General features: G+C 42.3%; 1 protein-coding gene across 1 annotated transcript in view; it reads right to left on the reverse strand.

Annotated features, from left to right (window-relative positions):
- Window positions 1–16,450, reverse strand: part of CSMD1 (CUB and Sushi multiple domains 1) — a 3,274,537-nt gene that overhangs the window by 1,359,307 nt on the left and 1,898,780 nt on the right. The window lies entirely within an intron of this gene.

The raw sequence follows: 16,450 nt of genomic DNA on the forward strand, positions 1-16,450 counted from the left end.
ACTGTAGGTCTTGTAAACGCACACTTACATGATCGAGCAATGTGCCCCCACTCCAAGACTATACTTTCTATTATGATATCAGCCAATAATTTAGTAGATGCATGGCACCTCACACACCCTACAGTAGTTTGTAGGGCAGTGTACAGAGGTCAGGAGTATGCAGGTCAGTGTACAGAGGTCAGTAGTATGCAGGGCAGTGTACAGAGGTCAGTAGTTTGTAGGGCAGTGTACAGAGGTCAGTATTAGGTAGGGTAGTGTACAGAGGTCAGTAGTAAGTAAGGCAGTGTATAGAGGTCAGTAATGTGTAGGGCAGTGTACAGAGGTCAGTAGTAGGTAGGGTAGTGTACAGAGGTCAGTAGTAAGTAAGGCAGTGTATAGAGGTCAGTAATGTGTAGGGCAGTGTACAGAGGTCAGTAGGATGTAAGGCAGTGTACAGAGGTCAGTAGTATGCAGGGCAGTGTACAGAGGTCAGTAGTTTGTAGGGCAGTGTACAGAGGTCAGTATTAGGTAGGGTAGTGTACAGAGGTCAGTAGTAAGTAAGGCAGTGTATAGAGGTCAGTAATGTGTAGGGCAGTGTACAGAGGTCAGTAGTAGGTAGGGTAGTGTACAGAGGTCAGTAGTAAGTAAGGCAGTGTATAGAGGTCAGTAATGTGTAGGGCAGTGTACAGAGGTCAGTAGGATGTAAGGCAGTGTACAGAGGTCATTAGGATGTAGGGCAGTGTACCGAGGTCAGTAGTAGGTAGAGCAGTTGACAGAGGTCAGTAATATGTAGGGCAGTGTACAGAAGTCAGTAGTAGGTAGGGTAGTGTACAGAGGTCAGTAGTATGTAGGGGATGAGTTAGGTTGCAAGGTGTCTGTATACTTACAGCCATAATCCCGTACTCTTCAAATAACCAACATCTATGCCCTGATTCTGCTAGTACATCCTACTTCTGTGATGCATCCTCCTGGATCATGCAACATCCCCAATTTTTACACATAGTAGTTGCAATTTCAACTCTGTAATTCACCCAGAAAAAGACTGTAGGTCTTGTAAACGCACTCTTACATGATCGAGCAATGTGCCCCCAATCCGAGACTATACTTTCTATTATGATATCAGCCAATAATTTAGTAGATGCATGGCACCTCACACACCCTACAGTAGTTTGTAGGGCAGTGTACAGAGGTCAGGAGTATGCAGGTCAGTGTACAGAGGTCAGTAGTATGCAGGGCAGTGTACAGAGGTCAGTAGTTTGTAGGGCAGTGTACAGAGGTCAGTATTAGGTAGGGTAGTGTACAGAGGTCAGTAGTAAGTAAGGCAGTGTATAGAGGTCAGTAATGTGTAGGGCAGTGTACAGAGGTCAGTAGTAGGTAGGGTAGTGTACAGAGGTCAGTAGTAAGTAAGGCAGTGTATAGAGGTCAGTAATGTGTAGGGCAGTGTACAGAGGTCAGTAGGATGTAAGGCAGTGTACAGAGGTCAGTAGTATGCAGGGCAGTGTACAGAGGTCAGTAGTTTGTAGGGCAGTGTACAGAGGTCAGTATTAGGTAGGGTAGTGTACAGAGGTCAGTAGTAAGTAAGGCAGTGTATAGAGGTCAGTAATGTGTAGGGCAGTGTACAGAGGTCAGTAGTAGGTAGGGTAGTGTACAGAGGTCAGTAGTAAGGCAGTGTATAGAGGTCAGTAATGTGTAGGGCAGTGTACAGAGGTCAGTAGGATGTAAGGCAGTGTACAGAGGTCATTAGGATGTAGGGCAGTGTACCGAGGTCAGTAGTAGGTAGAGCAGTTGACAGAGGTCAGTAATATGTAGGGCAGTGTACAGAGGTCAGTAGTAGGTAGGGTAGTGTACAGAGGTCAGTAGTATGTAGGGGATGAGTTAGGTTGCAAGGTGTCTGTATACTTACAGCCATAATCCCGTACTCTTCAAATAACCAACATCTATGCCCTGATTCTGCTAGTACATCCTACTTCTGTGATGCATCCTCCTGGATCATGCAACATCCCCAATTTTTACACATAGTAGTTGCAATTTCAACTCTGTAATGCACCCAGAAAAAGACTGTAGGTCTTGTAAACGCACTCTTACATGATCAAGCAATGTGCCCCCACTCCGAGACTATACTTTCTATTATGATATCAGCCAATAATTTAGTAGATGCATGGCACCTCACACACCCTACAGTAGTTTGTAGGGCAGTGTACAGAGGTCAGGAGTATGCAGGTCAGTGTACAGAGGTCAGTAGTATACAGGGCAGTGTACAGAGGTCAGTAGTTTGTATGGCAGTGCACAGAGGTCAGTAGTAGGTAGGGCAGTGTACAGAGGTCAGTAGTAGGTAGGGTAGTGTACAGAGGTCAGTAGTAGGTAGGGCAGTGTATAGAGGTCAGTAATATGTAGGGCAGTCTACAGAGGTCAGTAGGATGTAGGGGCAGTGTACAGAGGTCAGTAGGATGTAGGGCAGTGTACAGAGGTCATTAGGATGTAGGGCAGTGTACAGAGGTCAGTAGTAGGTAGGGTAGTGTACAGAGGTCAGTAGTAGGGATGAGCTTCGAGTTCGAGTCTAACTCATGTTCGACTCGAACATCGGCTGTTCGCAATTTCGCCGAACAGCGAACAATTTGGGGTGTTCGCGGCAAATTCGAATGCCGCGGAACACCCTTTAAAAGTCTATGGGAGAAATCAAAAGTGCTAATTTTAAAGGCTTATATGCATGGTATTGTCATAAAAAGTGTTTGGGGACCTGGGTCCTGCCCCAGGGGACATGGATCAATGCAAAAAAAAGTTTTAAAAACGGCCGTTTTTTCGGGAGCAGTGATTTTAATAATGCTTAAAGTGAAACAATAAAAGTGTAATATCCCTTTAAATTTTGTACCTGGGGGGTGTCTATAGTATGCCTGTAAAGGGGCGCATGTTTCCCGTGTTTAGAACAGTCTGACAGCAAAATGACATTTCAAAGGAAAAAAAGTCATTTAAACTACTCGCGGCTATTAATGAATTGCCAGTCTGACAATACACATAAAAGTTCATTGATAAAAACGGCATGGGAATTCCCCACAGGGGAACCCCGAACCAAAATTAAAAAAAAAAAAGACGTGGGGGGTCCCCCTAAATTCCATACCAGGCCCTTTAGGTCTGGTATGGATATTAAGGGGAACCCCGGCCAAAATTTTAAAAAAATGGCGTGGTGTCCCCCTCAAAATCTATACCAGACCCTTCAGGTCTGGTATGGATTTTAAGGGGAACCCCATGCCAAAATTTAAAAAAAAAATGGTGTGGGGTCCCCCAAAAATCCATACCAGACCCTTATCCAAGCACGCAACCTGGCAGGCCGCAGGAAAAGAGGGGGGACGAGAGAGAGCGCCCCCCCTCCTGAACCATACCAGGCCACATGCCCTCAACATTGGGACGGTGCTTTGGGGTAGCCCCCCAAAACACCTTGTCCCCATGTTGATGAGGGCCACATACTTACAGCCATAATCCCGTACCCTTCAAATAACCAACATCTATGCCTTAATTCTGCTAGTATGTCCTACTCCTGTGATACATCCTCCTGGATCATACAACATCTCCAATTTCTACACATAGTAGTTGCAATTTTAACTCTGTAATGCACCTAGAAGAAGACCATAGGTCTTGTAAACGCACTCTTACATAATTGAGCAATGTGCCCCCACTCAGAGACTATACTTTCTAATATGATATCAGTCAATAATTTGGTAGATGCATGGCACCTCGCACACCCTACAGACTTTCCCTATTACTCTGTGTCTCATGATTTTTTATCCAGAATTGATTATCTCTTTTGCTTTCCTCCTCTTCTTTCCATTGTCAGAGACACCATCATTCATGATATAGCCATATCTGATCATTCCCCTATATCGCTAACCCTGGCAAACCCATTTCCAAATACACCCCTAAGCTGTGGAAAAGTCCCATATATCTGGTCCACAGGCAAGATTTCTTATATATCCTGAAGATTATGGGTCATTTAACCAGGAACATGCGACTGACCCCAATTTGTTTTGGGAAGCTGGCAAAGCCTTCATTAAAGGCAAAAACATGTATCATCCTTCAAAAAATCCTCATTATTAGCCTATAGATGAGCTAGTGAAGCCTTTTAGACAGCTCAGGCAAATCTCACATTCAAACATTCCCAAACATAGGAAAGGATGGCAGGAAGGCAAGCGCTGCTTCAACCTATGGGCTGAACAAGGAGCTAATTAAACAATTCTATTTTTCAGTTCATCTTTACGAGTTTGGGAATAAATCTGTAAAGCTATTGGCCAGACTCAGTAAAGGGCCATACAAAGCAACCCATATTTTAACCTTAAAGGACAATTCGGGATGCCTCACTCACTCTCCTATGGACATTCCTAAAACCTTAGCTACTGTTTACACATCACTGTACTCCAATGTCCCTTCAGATCAAACAATGGCTTCATCCCTAGAAAATCTGCAAACCTAAGATCTTGAAAACCTGGAGGGAAACTCAATTCAAAAAGAAGGCCTTTATCCCGTTTATTCCCAAAATCTTCCTCACAACTTTCTAAATGCCCACAACGTGGCTCTGATAAATCTCCACTAATGCATTAGTTCTGGAATTGCCCCTGATTTCTGAATTCTGGGATCAAACCATTGTTTTCATCTTTAGCATTACTAGGCAACTATTAGATTGTAAGCTCTACTGAGCAGGGCCCTGGTAATCCTTTTGTATTGTATTGTATTGTATTGTATTGTAACTGTATTGTCTCGCTTTTATATTGTTAAGTGCTGTGTAAACTGTTGGCGCTCTATAAATCCTGTATAATAATAAAAGGTAACATGTGCCTAAAGACTCCCTTTTATTGCTGTTCAGCTATGATCAGTCAGGAGCACTGCAATGGGACAACAACATAAACAAAACCTTCATCCCTCAACGGGTACACCTCTGTCTATTGGTAGCCTGCAAAACATTCTAAAGGTATGGACAGTCTTTTCACCACTGACCATCATCACAGTTAAACGTGACCTCGCAACATTCCTCTCCAGAGAAAAACCTAATGTTGAAATGCATAACTATACCCCCTCCAAATGCTTCTTTACCAGATAGAAATCTTTTAATGACTTTACCTTTCACCATCCAAAATAGCTTCACTAAAGGCCTTCTTTCAATATACCAAGCGGTAATCTAAAGCAAATCTGACTCATTCCTTTGGTAAATTTAAAATTTGTACTAAACATCATCTACATCAGGTAGGTGACCTTTCAGAGGCTGAGATATAATTGAACAATATGCAGGAAATCAAAGATCCCTGGGAGGACTTCACTCTTTAAAGAAAAACAACAACTATCAAACCCCTAATAAAAAGATGGCATGAAGAACACATAGTGTGTCACAGTAGTATACGCTGTCCCCCTTCACATCACTTCATATCACCCCCTGACAATAGTGGCATCTGACCTCCCCCTCACACAGAAGTGTCCTTTGCCCCCTTCACATCACCATCCCCCCAGTGTAGTGTCTTCTTCCCCTCTGCCCCCCATTGCAGTGTACCCTGCCCCCTTCACATTATCCCTTCTTTGTAGTGTTCGCTGCCCCTCCTCTCCATATCACCACCACACTGCAGTGTCCACTACCCCTCTTCCCCCCATAGCAGTGTCTTTTGCCCCCCCATAGCAATGTCCTTGCCCCCTCCACCCCCCCACTAAAGTGTCCATTACTCCTCTGCCCCCCATAGCAGTGTCCTCTGCCACTTCCACATCACCCCCACTGTAGTGTTTCCTGCCCCTCTGCCCCCCCTCTTAGCAGTGTCCTGTCACCTCCATATCACTCCCCACTGTAGAATGCTCTGCCCCTGTCTTCATAAGTGCCCTGTGTCCCCCCAAAGTAGTGTCCTCTGCCCCCTCACATCACCCCCTCTGTAGTGTCATCTTCCCCCCCATAGCAGTGTCCTCTGCCCTTTCACATTACCTCTTACTGTAGTGCCCAGTGCTCCCCGAAAAGCAGTATCCTCTGTACCCCCAGCAGTGTCTTTTTCCTCTTCCAGACCATCCCCTGGACACAAACAGTGTGCAGGTAGCATTCTCCTACCTGTTGTAAGGTGTACAGCAGAGTGGAGAGTAGGCGGGGAGGTAGCACAGTACTGGATGGAGGGCAGGGTCAGGAGCTGCCGGTGTTAACTTTTCATATCAACAAGGTGGTGATTGGTTACAAGGGCTTGACTTCCTAACAACCAATCACCTGCTGGTTAACTGCAGCAGCTCCTGATCCCACCCTCTATCCACTATGCTGCCTCCCATTCTCCGCTCTGTTGTGAAGTGAGAACAGTGGGAAAGGACTGGCTAAGCAGTCTTTTTGATCTACCTGTCAACTGTCCTCACACTTTGAATGACAATTGTGTGGTCATGCAAGACTGTAACCAAACAAAGTTTTTTGCATGTTTTTCACACAAATAGAACTTTCTTTTGGTGGTAATTTAATCACCACTGTTTTTTTTATTGTTTGCGATACAAGTGAAGAAAGAGCAAACATTTTAAAAAAAATAACTTTTTTTTCTTTCTATTGTAAAATTTTTCAAATAAGTAATTTTGTTCGTAAATTTGGGCCAACATTTATACTGAAACATATCTTTGGTAAAATAAAAACAAATTAGTGGATATTATTTAGTCTGTGTGAAAGATATAGAGTCTACAAGCTATGGTGCCAATCAATACAAATTGATCACACCTGATGTACTGAGGGTCAATCTCATTTCTTGAGGCCCTGACATGTTAGGCCAGTACAAATACCCAACAAATTACCCCGTTTTGGAAAGTAGGTGTGTGAGGAGGAGAACCCGGTAACAGCTAGTTACCGTAGTTTGTTGAAATTTGCGACTGGCTGTCATTGTACACAGCCGGTCATGTGGTAAAGAGCCAATTTCATTGGCTCTTCACTCTGACCGGGGATGAGCTGTATCAGATTAACACGTCTTATGCCCGATCACCACACTGCACACCCCTGGGGGCACGCACAAGCGGCATGCACAAAGACAGTGCATGTGACTGGCTGTAAATGGACACATGTGGTAAAGAGCCATTTTGATTGGCTCTTTACCTTGATCAGGGATGGGCTGTGTCCTGAGGGACACGCTTTATCCCTGATCGGTGCGCTGTGTGCCCCTGGGGCGTACAGTAGTGGCGAGAACAGGCGGACGTCATTTGATGCCCGCCCGGAGGGAGAGGATGTCCCTGTCAGGGTAATTTTACAATGTGCCGGTAGGGAAATTGTTAAAATACAGGGAATGATTTATCACCTGTGCATGTTTTATGAATTACAAAATCACTGCTTTATAAATATACCCCAGCATGTATTTATTAATTTTAATAGTTCTTTATCTTAAATATAATATAATATAGTATATATATACAATATACAACAATTATACAATATAATTTTATCGCACAAGGCTTCTTAATTTAAAGTTTGGCTAAAGCTAAACATGTCAGTTACTGTTAGCCTTGTGAGTACTAGGATCTGGTTTATAATAATTGGATGATATTGATATGATATTTCTCGTGATTTGCTCTTATCAAACCAGTTTGCTGCAAATTTAGTATTTCCTTCATCAAAATAAAATTCTTTACATAAGATGTACTGCAACATAATACATTATCAATTATGTTCCATTGATTTGTTCTTTTATCTTGTGTGGCTCTGGCTCCAAACAGACAATGTACCTTAAGGCCTGCTCACATGGAACACATGATGCAAACTGACATGTTTATCCTGCTCCATGTCTCTATTTTTGTATAGGCTACCCATGTAATTTTCTTGTGGCTTTAGATTAGTTATTATTTTCTTCATGTGCCTAAAGCATCATAATAAAATTGTAAATTGTGTATGTATGTAGAATTGACACTGACAGTCATGTGAGTTATTAGAACAAATCATATACACATGATAAATAGATGCGTCATGTACATTACTCTTATTTGAATGTGATTTTGGATTTAGTTTTAGCAGTACAGTAAAAGAATGTATAAATTAACTGTATTTTTAATGTATCCTTCTGTACATGTATTTCTATGACTTTTAGCAGAGGGTGTAAGCAGTACATTACTGTGCAAAACTCTTAGACACATGTGAAAAAGAGCTGTAAATTAAGAATAATATTAACATAAGACAGTGAAGCGCAGATATAACACTAGAAATAAACAACAGTTCAAATAGTATATATGAAGCCCAAGCAGAAAATGTCCTTAACCCCTTGCCAACCGCCGCACGAACATTTACGTCGGCAGAATGGCACGGACAGGCAAATGGGCGTACAGGTAAGTCCCTTTAAATTTTCCGCCATGTGGTCACGTGCACAGTGGCGCGCGGGACCTGCTGCGAGCTCCATGAGTGTGATCATGGGTCCCGCCTAATCGATGTCTGCGGGGATACCCGCGATCGTCTCACAGAGAGGAAGAACAGGGAAATGCTGATGTAAACAAGCATTTCCCCGTTCTGCCTAATGACACTGACACTGATCACAGCTCCCTGTGATCGGGATCGGTGATCAGTGTCGTGTTACACGTAGCCCATCCCCCCGACAGTTAGAATCACTCCCTAGGACATATTTAACCCCTGCGGTGCCCCCTCCTGTATAACCCTTTCACTGCCAGTCACATTTACACAGTAATCAATGCATTTTTAATTGAACTGATCACTGTATAAATGTGAATGGTCCCAAAATAGCACCAAAAGTGTTCAATCTGTCTGCCATAATGTCGCAATCATGATAAAAATCTCTGATTGCCGCCATTACTAGTAAAGAAAAAATTATTAATAAAAATGCCATAAAACTATCCCCTATTTTGTAGACGCTATAACTTTTGCGCAAACCAATCAATAAACGCTTACTGTGATTTTTTTTACCAAAAATATGTAAAAGAATACATATTGGCCTAAACTGAGGAAAAAAAATGTTTTTATTATATATTTTTGGGGGATATTTATTATAGCAAAAAGTAAAAATTTTGTTTATAGTGCAAAATATAAAAACGGCAGAGGTGATCAAATTCCACCAAAAGAAAGCTCTATTTGTGGGGAAAAAAAGTCGTCAATTTTGTTTGGAAGCTGTGTCGCAGGACCGCGCAATTGTCAGTTAAATCAATGCAGTGCCTAATCGCAAAAAGTGCTCTGGTCTTTGGCCAGTTAAATGGTTCTGGGGTTAAGTGGTTAATAGAGAAAGAATCCCTTAGGTGATGATATCAGGAACACCAGTCCTTTATGTGGATGAGCCCACCACCATCACACAGATTGCTTGCTCATCTCAATGAATTGACCCCTTAACTAAAAGCAAGGTCAAATGTGCAGGTTCTCACTGTCGGGGATGAGGGATAGCAAATGCAGACAGGTCCCAGCAGCTCCAGTGTCCACGCATATGGCCAAATGTATATAAAAGATAATAAAAGATGTAAGTGCTCACTGTATCTTAAAAAACTATTGCTTTTATTTAAATAAAACCTATAAGCTTCTCCTCCTAGAAACAGCAGGAAAATCCAATGTAAACAATTACATGCCAAACGTCCGTACAGTGTATTCGACTGATCTTGGATAGCAGCGGGTGATGTCATGGAACGTGGCTCCTCCTCCCGTATGCTTTGCGTCCTACAGGACATCGTCAGCGGGGGTGGAGCCACGGCATCACTCAATCATAGATATAGAGTGCCGGCTGCTATGGAAACCTAACATGCACAGACTGCTGAGCAGTCACACTAAATCCAGCACAGATCTGCATAGAACCAGTGGACGGCCGTGCCTAACCAAGACTCAGGCTGTCTCCATAGCAACAGATTCCAGCCCGTGTCTACAGATACATTTTCACCATCACTTAAGGCCCTGAGACACAAAATAGTTTTATAGCTATACTAAAACAGGGAATCATCCAATTCACTGTATTAACCCTTATCGTACCCTGAGATAGGTGTATGTTAAGATATATTTATAATACAAATTTAAAATGCACGTGCTGATATCTGTTACAATTCCATTGAAACAAGTACAACAAATATAAAAACCCAATTAAAAATTAATTAATTAATTAAAAAGTAAAATACAAAACAATATGCTAATATGCTCGTAGAAAACCTTAAAGGGCCAGTAGCTTTATAGGCCAATAGGAATGATAACAAAAGTGCATAGAAGACTACTAAATGTTAAATATCAATCCATCTGAAATGATACAATTCAAATCGAACTCTACGTTCAATCCAAATGGCATAAGGACCTTAGTCTCAAAGATCCAATAGGACTCTCTTTTACTGAGGTGCCTAATAAAATTCCCTCCTCTCCAATGTCTGCTGACTCTCTTCACCCCCCAGAATTTCAATCCTTTAGAGTTTCTGTCATGACACATCCTAAAGTGTTTAGAAACACTGTGTGATCTGAGGCCTTTTTTAATGTTATTAACATGTTCCCCTATATGCACACTAAGTGCCCTGGAGGTCCTGCCCCCCATACTGTAGGCCACAGTCCCATTCTAGCATATAAACTACCCCTTGTATACTGCAGGTGATGAGGTCCTTAATTTTGTAATTCATTGTGACAGAGGAGGAGAATTCTTTGTGTTTTTTATTATTATTTAATGTCTATACACTGAACAGCATCCACAGGCATAGAAACCAGATAAAAAGAAAAAAGACAATTTTCTTTTATAATAGCTCCCACCCCAGGGATTATTCGATCTCCAAGGGTGGGAGCCCGACGATAAATGAATTGTGGGTGTGCAGGGGGAACAAACCCTAAGAACACGGTCCTTTAAGAGGATACCCCAATGTTTATTAATAATCTTTTCCAGTTTTTTTATACTGTAAATTAAGAATGCTTTCAGAGTTACAAGTGTTAATAGTTTATTGTTATCAATTAACAAAATAGAAAGTAAATGACCAAAAGAGACATCCAAATCAAATCAAAATTTGCTTTGTTCTTCTTTTGCCTTCAACAAAGCATCAGTTCTTCAATTCTTTTAGGTACACTTGTACACAGTTTTTGAAGGAACTCCAAAGGTTGTTCCAAACATCTTGGAGAACTAACCACTGATCTTCTGTGGATGCAGAATCCTCAAACCTCAAATCCTTCTGTCTCTTTGTGTAATCCCAGACAAACTTCATGATGTTGAGATCAGGGCTCTGTGGAGGACAAACCATCACTTCCAGGACTCCTTGTTTCTCTTTACACTGAAGATAGTTCTCAATGACATTAGATGCACGTTTCAGGTTGTTGTCCTGCTGCAGAATAAATTTGTCTCTAATCACACACCCCCCTGATGGCATGGCTTTAACGATAAGTATCTTCCTGTATATCTCATCTTTGAGGGCATCCCAGTTCCTATATTTTCATGCATAGTTGAGTCGCTTAGCCTTGTTTCCATTTCCTATGCATGAAAACATAGGAAATGGGGTGCAGAAAAATGGCAGCAGTTGCTCTGGACTGATGGGTCAAAATTTGAAATATTTGGCTGTACCAGGAGGCAGTTTGTTTGCAAAGGGCTGGGGAGCGGTGTTTGCAGCAGTAGCGGCTGGTAAAGTTTTAAGATGGTGGGGCACCAGACCCAACAACTTCTCAGAAGCCCCATCCACCCCTTAAAGACTCCACCCACTGATGCAGTTTAACAGGTGTGTTGTGCAATCACCCCTTCTGTTTGCTACAAGAAGCTCCATCTGTAGCTGGGTCAAGGGCAGCTGAGGCATGACCTGAGGGTTAAGAGTTTCAATAGCAGCCTTACTGCCTATGGCATGTTTTAACTTTTGAATAAATGAGTTTCCAGCTTTCAAAAAAAAATATATATCTACCCCTCTCTACGGGATGTTTTGTTCCTATTCACAAAAATTGTATCATTTTTATTGAGGTCCGAAACTTATCCCATTGATGCCACATTATGGTCTTTTGATCTTTTTCCATCCCTTTTCTCCTTATCTGTTCTTCCATATATTGTATTTTGTTCATTTCACATATCCATTCTGTTATTGTAGGGCCATTTATTTTTCTCCATTTTCGAGCTATTATCATCCTAGCTGCATTTATCATATGGTGAAGGATATCCATCTTTATAAATTTCAATGATCCAGGTATTATAGACAGTATCGAGACCTTTACGCTTGGTTGCATCTCGTTTCCAGATGTCAATTTGAATATTTAGAATATTTTAAACCAGAATTCCTTCACCACATGACATTCTTACCAAATATGTGTCATTGTTCCTTTATCCCTTGGGCATCTCCAACATTTCTCTGTATTATCTTTATTCATCTTATTCAAATCTACTGTACTCCAGTACCATCTCATCAAAATTTTATAATTGTGTTCTTGATGCTTGACTGCCACGATAATTTATGTGTTAGTAAAAATGCTTTATCCCATTCTACTAGTGATATCGGACTCTCTATTTCACTTTCCATTTTTCTAATATTTGCTATTTCATTAAGGGGTCCCGCAGGAAGTAGAAGTTTATAAATTTTAGATTTTACATTTTAGATTTAGTTTGTGGGTCGGTTTTCGTTCTTCTATTAATAATTGTTCGAATTTAGTTAATGGTCTATCAATCCTGGACTGCTGTGTCAAAAATTTGATATGTATTTAATTGATAATATCGTATTCATTTATTATTGTGTTCAGACGCCAATTCATGCAATTTTGGAAGTTTACCTTCTTTTAGGGTCTGAACTAGTCCTGTTCCATTTTAATAAAATTAAATGTTGTTACTGCTGGTGGAAATTCCAGGTTGGAGAACAGTGGAGTCATTGGCCCATTGTAGAGAGTCCCCCCTTTTTCAATGCTGTATCCCGTTTTTAAAGTTGCTAACATAAAAATAGTTAAATCTTTTTTTCTGGGTCGAAATTGAGGTTTAATCCACGTAAGAGATTTTAATTGCAGACCTATTATATCTTCCTCTAAAGTTATCCATTGTTTATTTTCTGCATTATGATACCAGTCTCTTATCCTAATCCGTGATGCAGCCTGTGAATATATTGCAAAATCGGGCAACGCCAAACCTCCATTTTTTTTAATTCTGATTAAGATTTCTCTTTTTATTCTTGGTGTTTTTTGATTCCTATAGCTTTACGTAGTTGTATTACTAATTTTTTTGGAAGGGTTATAGGTATAGCTTGAAATACGTATAGTAATTTAGGCAATATGTCCATTTTTACTACATTCATTCTTCCTATCCAAGAATGAATTATCGTATTGTATCTTTGAAGTGCTTTTATGGTTTTACCAATTATCACAGAGTGATTTAATTCCTGTAAATGGGTCAAATCCCTTGGGATAGATATCCCTAAATACGTTATTGCTTTTTTTTTGCCATTGAAAGGGAAAGTCCTTTTGAAGAAGTTCTTGCACATTATCTGTTTAACATACGTTTAACATTTCTGATTTGTCGTAATTAACTTCAAAGTTACTTACTCTCCCAAATTTTTTAAATTCTTGTATGAGATTTGGTATTGTAACATTTGGATTGGTGACATATATTAACAAGTCATCCGCATACACTGCCATTTTATATTCCTTTCCTTTAATCTTTATCCCTTGAATACCCCCATTCTTCCATATTGCTGTGGTGAGTAGGGATGAGCCGAACACCCCCCTGTTCGGTTCGCACCTGAACATGCGAACAGGAAAAAATTTTGTTCAAACACGCGAACACCATTAAAGTCTATGGGACACGAACATGAATAATCAAAAGTGCTAATTTTAAAGGCTTATATGCAAGTTATTGTCATAAAAAGTGTTTGGGGACCTGGGTCCTGCCCCAGGGGACATGGATCAATGCAAAAAAAAGTTTTAAAAACGGCCGTTCTTTCAGGAGCAGTGATTTTAATAATGCTTAAAGTCAAACAATAAAAGTGTAATATCCTTTTAAATTTCGTAGCTGGGGGGTGTCTACAGTATGCCTGTAAAGGGGCGCATGTTTCCCATGTTTAGAACAGTCTGACAGCAAAATGACATTTCAAAGGAAAAAAAGTCATTTAAAACTACTCGCAGCTATTGCATTGCCGGTCCGACAATACACATAAAAGTTCATTGATAAAAACGGCATGGGAATTCCCCACAGGGGAACCCCGAACCAAAATTTAAAAAAAAATGATGTGGGGGTCCCCCTAAATTCCATACCAGGTCCTTCAGGTCTGGTATGGATATGAAGGGGAACTCCGGCCAAAATTTAAAAAAAAATGACGTGGAGGTCCCCCTAAATTCCATACCAGACCCTTCAGGTCTGGTATGGATTTTAAGGGGAACCCCGCGCCAAAATATTTTTAAAAAAACGGTGTGGGGTCCCCCAAAAATTCATACCAGACCCTTATCCGAGCACGCAACCTGGCAGGCCGCAAGAAAAGAGGGGGGGACGAGAGAGCGCCCCCCCTCCTGAACTGTACCAGGCCACATGCCCTCAACATTGGGAGGGTGCTTTGGGGTAGCCCCCAAAACACCTTGTCCCCATGTTGATGAGGACAAGGGCCTCATTCCCACAACCCTGGCCAGTGGTTGTGGGGGTCTACGGGCGGGGGGCGTATCGGAATCTGGAAGCCCCTTTAACAAGGGGACCCCCAGATCCCGGCCCCCCTGTGTGAAATGGTAAGTGGGTACAAAAGTACCCCTACCATTTCACTAAAAAACTGTCAAAAATGTTAAAAATCACAAGAGACAGTTTTTGACAATTCCTTTATTTAAATGCTTCTTCTTTCTTCTTTCTTCTATCTTCCTTCATCTTCTTCTTCTTCTGGTTCTTCTAGCTGTTCTGGTTCTTCCTCCGGTGTTCTCGTCCAGCATCTCCTCCGCGGCGTCTTCTATCTCTTTCTCCTTGGGCCGCTCCGCACCCTTGGCATGGGGGGAGGCTCCCGCTCTTCTCTTCATCTTCTTCTTCATCTTCTTCTCTTCTTCATCTTCTTCTCCGGGCCGCTCTGCATCCATGCTGGCATGGAGGGAGGCTCCCGCTGTGTGACGCGTCTCCTCTTCTGACGGTTCTTAAATAACGGGGGCGGGGCCACCCGGTGACCCCGACCCCTCTGACGCACGGTGACTTGACGGGACTTCCCTGTGACGTCACGAGGAATGCCACAGGGAAGTTCCGTCATGTCCCGTGCGTCAGAGGGGGGGCGGGGGTCACTGGATGGCCCCGCCCCCCATCATTTAAGAACCGTCAGAAGAGGAGACGCGTCACACAGCGGGAGCCTCCCACTATGCCAGCATTGGTGCGGAGCGGCCCGGAGAAGAATATGAAGAAGAGAAGAAGAGAAGAAGATGAAGAGAAGAGCGGGAGCCTCCCCCCATGCCATGGGTGCGGAGTGGCCCGAGGAGAAGAAGATAGAAGACGCCGCGGAGGAGATGTTGGATGAGAACACCGGAGGAAGAACCAGAAGAGCCAGAAGAACCAGAAGAAGAAGAAGATGAAGGAAGATGGAAGAAAGAAGAAGCATTTAAATAAAGGAATTGTCAAAAACTGTCTCTTGTCATTTTTAACATTTTTGACAGTTTTTTAGTGAAATGGTAGGGGTACTTTTGTACCCTCTTACCATTTCACACAGGGGGGGCGGATCTGGGGTTCCCCTTGTTAAAGGGGGCTTCCAGATTTTGATAAGCCCCCCACCTGCAGACCCCCACAACCACTGGCCAGGGTTGTGGGGATGAGGCCCTTGTCCTCATCAACATGGGGACAAGGTGTTTTGGGGGGGCTACCCCAAAGCACCCTCCCAATGTTGAGGGCATGTGGCCTGGTACGGTTCAGGAGGGGGGCGCTCTCTCGTCCCCCCCTCTTTTCTTGCGGCCTGCCAGGTTGCGTGCTCAGATAAGGGTCTGGTATGGATTCTTGGGGGGACTCCACGCCGTTTTTTTTTATTTTGACACGGGGTTCCCCTTAAAATCCATACCAGACCTGAAGGATCTGGTATGGAATTTAGGGGGACCCCCACGTCATTTTTTTTTTAAATTTTGGTTCAGGGTTCCCCTGTGGGGAATTCCCATGCCGTTTTTATCAATGAACTTTTATGTGTATTGTCGGACCGGCAATGCAATAGCCGCAAGTAGTTTTAAATGACTTTTTTTCCTTTGAAATGTCATTTTGCTGTCAGACTGTTCTAAACACGGGAAACATGCGCCCCTTACAGGCATACTATAGACACCCCCTAGCTACGAAATTTAAAGGAATATTACACTTTTAATGTTTGACTTTAAGCATTATTAAAATCACTGCTCCTGAAAAAACGGCCATTTTTAAAATTTTTTTTTTGCATTGATCCATGTCCCCTGGGGCAGGACCCAGGTCCCCAAACACTTTTTATGACAATAACTTGCATATAAGCCTTTAAAATTAGCACTTTTCATTTCTCCCATAGACTTTTAAAGGGTGTTTTGCGGCATTCGAATTTGCCGCGAACACCCCAAATTGTTCGCTGTTCGGCGAACTTGCGAACAGCCGATGTTCGAGTTGAACATGAGTTCGACTCGAACTCGAAGCTCATCCCTAGTGGT

This window comes from Aquarana catesbeiana, linkage group LG04, assembly GCF_042186555.1.
Source record: "Aquarana catesbeiana isolate 2022-GZ linkage group LG04, ASM4218655v1, whole genome shotgun sequence".
In the NCBI taxonomy this organism is placed as follows: Eukaryota; Metazoa; Chordata; class Amphibia; order Anura; family Ranidae; genus Aquarana; species Aquarana catesbeiana.